Raw genomic sequence first — 6,000 nt, 5'->3', positions numbered from 1 at the left:
AGAAATACTTTTCAGGAAGTGAAATTCTGGACAGCAGCAATGCAGCCTAGCTGCCTTTTGAGATGTCACACTGAAGTGCTGGACCCAGAGAGCAGCGAGTTGTCCTTACTGCCAGCCACGAGCCTCCTGGAGCACAAGGTCCACAAGTGGTCACCTACCCCCAGCCTGACTTAACAGTGGAACGTGGGGGGTTTTGTGATCTAGGGATCCCATAAACAAGTGTGGACATATGGAAGCTTTCAGAGGGTGGTGGCTAGTGAAAAGGGGCTGTAAAGTGACTGCAAATTAATTAGTGCTTTTACTTACCAGAGTTCCTCAGTGAAATCTCTTCACAGCTGGGTGACATTTCTATAGATGGGGCAAAAAGTGCTAATTCCCCTGACATTGCTTTTTCCCTAGACAGTAAATTTCAGAAAATGTCAAACATGCCATTAATGAGATATATATGTCTCACAGTCCTCATTACAAATCAAACTGGTAGAACTTCAAACATATAAACATTCAGAATCTTTAAAAAGTGAGAGTTGTTATAAGAGCATCATGTTGCAGCATGCTTAATCATAGTCTAGAAGAGGGGCTTTCTGAAAACTTGATAGGTGTAAGATAGAGCCCCCTGGTTAGAACAGATGTAGTGATTTAACTTGGAACTTTGCCAATATAAATCAGCACATTAGCAATAATGTTGAATTCTGCTTAGAAAACATGCTTGGCATTGTCAGGGCTTAAGAAGTCAAGGCAGATTCTTTGCACTTAATTCAAAGTTCTGAAACAGGACTGCTTCTTATTAAAAGCTTCAGAAGAAAACCAAGACAACCTTTCCATTCTCTTTTCTTCCCAAGGCCACAGAATGTTTGCAGCATCTGGCATGTATTTCCTCTTACAGAATGGTGACCTCATCAAGATGTGGGATCAGGGTCACTTTAACTTAACCATGCTGTCGCAGAACATTTTAAAAAATGGTTTACAATTATTATTTTCTGTATCTGAGGGAGGAAAAAGCAAATCCAAGGGGAAAAAATAATCTGGATAAAATGGCTGCTGTTACAGCCAAAACAAAAACCCACCCAAATTACTATTTTTATAATTGGATTTATGTGTAAAAATATTTCTGCTTGAATATATTACATTCATGCACCAGGATTCATGTCATACTTTTGGGTTTGTGTATCTCAGGAGAGAAATCCAGTACTGTTATCTGATTTGCCATGAACACATAAAACTTCTCTTAACAGTGTTTCATAGTGGGTAATACTTGGAAGTACTTCTTCTAAAACAGTCTGTATCTTGGTGGCTTATAGAAGAAAATTTCCTATGTTTATCCCACTGTGTTCCATTAATGAAAAAGCTACAGAAAACAGAAACAACAACAAAACCAAAACCAAACAAAAAAAAAAAGTTCAAACCCCCAGAAATGAAAAAAAATTTCAGGCATTTCTAACATCTTAGAAATGCCTGAAATTCTCCACTTCTACCTGTAAATGAAAGTATGGTTAACTTTAATGACCATGTGATAATATTTTGGTTCACTTGTCCCTGGCTGCCCTCCCTCTGCCCCTTCCTCAGCATACTTTTGCAATTAATGTTTTGGAGGAGAAATTAACTGCATAAGTCTGCATTTTTGCAAGAGAATTCAAGATTTGCAAACTAACCTGGGCCAGAACAGGGCCTGAAGTGGAGGTGTGCCACCATCCACACTGTCTACAGCTGGGGTACTCAGGCACATTTTGCCCTGTGTCAACAAACACCATCTCAGATGACACCCAGACCCTGAGAGTTTTTCTTCCCCTTCTCACAGTTGAGAATCAGGACCAAAGAACAGATCCTGTTTACTTTTCTGGTTCAGAGGTAGCCAAAAGCTACCCAAGAGAAGTCATTTACCTGCGTACAGTTCTACTTTGCAGCTGTTTGCCACCAAAGGCCACTACTCCCATTAGCTCTATAAAGCTTTTTGTGATACTCAGATCTGGAAAACATTTGTAGCAACTTTCCCTCTCTTTAATTTTTATCTGGAGCTTTCCTTGAAAAAGAAATAAATAAAAATGAGTAAGCACTTTCACTTAAGTCTAAGGTCTGAGCCTGTTTCCAGAGGGTCCTTTGAGAGCCCTTCCAGGTACTTGCCTTCAGCTGGGCTCCTGAGTTTAGCTATTAATTTTTCTTTGTAAATAAATCACATCTGTGCACTAACCCTTCTTTGTTACTGTTCCCCATATCTTCTATACTTTTCTGGTAACAAATTTAATTCAATTTTTTTCATGGGGTCTTATAAGTATAATGAGCAGATGGGAAGTGCTCGGATTACAGCTAAAACCAGCTTAAATGCAACTGTTCATCTTCTTTTGTAACAAAATCAATGAGTACGAAGATTAATTTCTGACTAAGTTTGATTTGCCTCTTTTTCCTCAAACAGCCACTCCCAATAGGTGTTCTGCTGGAAAAAGTAAGGTTCCAAGAAGGATTTACTAAGGAGAAAGGATGGAGAAGGAGCAGATGAGAGATACTAGTAGAGTTGAGTGTTACAGGAAAGAACTTCACAATCCTCCCATTCATCCCAACTACTCCAAGGACTGGATAGAGAGTATCAGACTGTAAACCCTGCGTTTTGTTTTCCTATAAGGCACTCTGATACAAAGGACTTGTTAATAGAAAAAATAGGAAGAGTGATAGCGTCTTGTTGATTGATGCTGTCAAGCAGCAATGGGAATAGAGGTCAGGAGGATTTAAAATCCACTGGGATTTAATGTCATTATGCACTTTACTTTGGGATGGCTTCCATCCTAAATAAACCACCTGGAGAATGGAAGTAGTTATGACAAGAGGGATATGGCAGCTCTGAACTTAATAAAAAGTTAAAATGCTCACATAACACACTGCTGGGTCACACATCTAGTATGGATCAGAAGATACTCATGGAAAGTGAACGCACAATGACAGCCAAATTGCCCAAACCATGTGGTTTTTTTAGCATAGCAGGGATAGTAAAATAAAGAATAAAGCTCCCTTTGGGGTCCTCACACAGAGTGAAATTTAAGTTTTCCAGACCAAAATGCCAGATGCTGGTAGAAACACATTGTGTTTTGGGATTGATAAAGTGCTGCAGCTATTATGCTTTTCCTTTGGAAATGTATTAGACTTTTAGTGATCATCGCAGGCCAGGACTTTGTTATTTCACAGATTACAGGACGATTTTTTCAAAACTTTAAAAGATTTTTCAGTCTTGATTGCATGTAGCAATTGTTTTGTGATAGTGAAACCAGAACCTGTTCTCTTCACCGACACATTTGCTCCCCTTTTGTTGATATACAACAGTTTTAGCAGGTAGTGGGTTGTGTGTTCTGGGTTTTGTAGTTTCATAGTTTTTTTGTTTGGTGTCGTTTTTGCAATGAACTTTTCATTTCTTTTGAAGCACAAGATCGGACACAACGCACGGCAAATAGATAAATTAGAAGGGCAAGTCTGATGTGGAGTTCTAACATTTGCAATTTAGCTAAGATTTCTCTCATAAGCGATGGAAGAGTTTGCAGTGGTAGCCATGGTGTGTGGGACTCTCTCCCCACATATCCAGTCATGCAATGCTCTGCAGTAGTGCTGACAGAGCATACAGACAGGGAGCTTGGAGGGCAAACACAGGAAAATGTGGGGGCTGCCTTGAACCATAGGCTGAAAAATTTTAGAGGGTGCTGGATTATGAAGGACTGGGGAAGATGTGAACATGGAAAAGAAAAAGAGGTTCTTTCTAAGGATGCAGAAGGAAAAAGTAGAAAATTAATGTAAAATAAAGAAAAGAAAGGCAGATTTTCCATAGCTGTTTCTCAAGGAAAAAAACCCAACACTCTTAATAAGCAGCGCTGTCTCCACTAAACTCATTTAGAAACCAGATCCTGGCTAGAATTTTGATTAGTAATTATGAGCATGTTTCCTTTCACCTACAGCTTTCCAGGGAGAGAGACAGAACATTGACTGAATCCACTGATTTCTCTTTTGTATTAGCACTACTCACACATCGTTCATAATGCCCCAAAGAGCAGTAATGAACATGTTCTATACAGTGAACTAATTGCATCAGAAATTAGTTGTTTAATTATAAGATGACCCCTGAAATGTTAGTTTTAAGATGTAAAGCAGAGAAAATTATTTCTTGACATGACATGTGGCAAAGGTTTTCTGCAACATAAAGGTCTTTCTACTCCTTTCTGTATGAGTCTACTCATATAACAGCAATTCAGAAAATAAAAATTTGTTTATATTAATGGGATAGATTTTGAAATTTAAAACTCTTCTCACTTATTTACTCTTAATTTAAGAGAGCTGTTCCTATGAAGCATACTTTCATGATAACATATTTGTATTTTTGGTTTTAACAAAATGAATTTTGCTGCATTCTGACTCATTGTGTTCACAGCTGAGAGTGCTTGCAGGATACCCCCTGAATTTTTTAACACAATACCAACAGACACTTATATTCAGAGTGGGGTTTTATGACTAATGAAGACAATCAGTGATTTCATGTATTTAATCTGATATTAAATGAATGAAAGACAACATGTATGCAGATTGCCAAGATCATTCTTCCACAATGCATTTCACAGTAGAACTCAAATTTTATGTGTGTATTTTGAACTGTGGCAACATACTAAGCTGCTACCAAGTTTGAAAGAAGAAGCTCTTTATGGAAAAAGATTTTTTTAATGGTTGTAAGACCAGCCTAATGAGATTCAGGACATTTACCTTGCAACAACACAGCACTGCTCAGGAACAGAACAAGTTTTTTCTTCTCTTCTACCAATCATGAGTCCATTTTTTTATTATTCCCATCAATACCTTGATATGTGGATTTATTGCTTATCTGGCTATTGGATTTCTTGATGAACCACTGTTTTGGCCAGTTGCTATGAAGGTAAATGTTGGAGCTGAGACTAAGCTGTGGTCAGATGGACCAGATGTTATCACAGCCCATTTCTTTCTCCTGCTCTGCCAGCCTCCACACAGGTGAAGACACACACCCAGCTCTCCCAACACTCATCTGCTCCTGCACAGTACTGGTCAGTTTATTCTGGCAGCTTGCAACAGCATTTTAACCTAAACTGGCCAGATTTCCCAGTGACATGGGTGAAGGGTGTTCATGCTAAATATGACAAGGCAAGCAGACAGGAGAGTTTAGAAGTGTTACCTGAATTCTTTTACCTTAAAGAGACTCTCTGATCAGTTACCTATGCTCAGGGCATTTTGGCTGTGTTCTTGACTTGTCACAGGGTTCAGGGGAGAAATCCAGATTTGTTTGAAAAAGCTCTGAGAACAGCAGTTAAAAGTACTTCTTGAACATACCATATATACACCTTCTAATACGCAAGCATTATTTTCCTTCATTCTGATATCAAAGATGTGAACTATCTTCGGAGCATGAAATACCATCTCAAGATAAATCATGTGGTTTCTTACTAATGCTGCTCTATCAGAGCATCCAAGTCAGTGCTAAGCAATCTAGCAAGTGGAGGAAAGGGTGAGTCATTATTAAATTTATGAGAAGCTGCTTCATAAATCCTATATAATCACTTTTTCTGAGCTGACTTGGGAAAATCCTTTAAAGCTGCCTCATTCTATTTGGCATCCACAGTAGCTCAGTGTGACAGAAGAGATTTACCTTTCCCCAGACAACTTCCCAGAGCCCTTGCTTTTCAGCTGACAGCGAGAAAAGAACCTGTAGCAGTGTGTTTCAATTTAGAGTCAGATTTAAAGTCTTCGAAGGCACCTAAATTTAAGCAAAGCTCAGGCACATAAAACCAAAATTACAACTCAAACCCCCTCATTCTGTAATTCCCTCATTCTGGAATTATTGAACCACCCTGGGTACCTAGCTTATTTACTTCAAAGCTTTCCATGTCTCTGCCCAAAGCTCAGTGAGGACTCAGAGCTGGGGTGTTTCTCCTCCTAACTTTCCCATGGGGTCTGCTTCAGCAGCCCTCCTGGATGCCTGATGCCTTAGTAAAATCAAAGATTCATGGG

The sequence above is a fragment of the Passer domesticus genome, chromosome 5 (assembly GCF_036417665.1).
Source record: "Passer domesticus isolate bPasDom1 chromosome 5, bPasDom1.hap1, whole genome shotgun sequence".
Lineage (NCBI taxonomy): Eukaryota > Metazoa > Chordata > Aves > Passeriformes > Passeridae > Passer > Passer domesticus.
Note: the sequence above shows the minus strand (reverse complement) of the source record.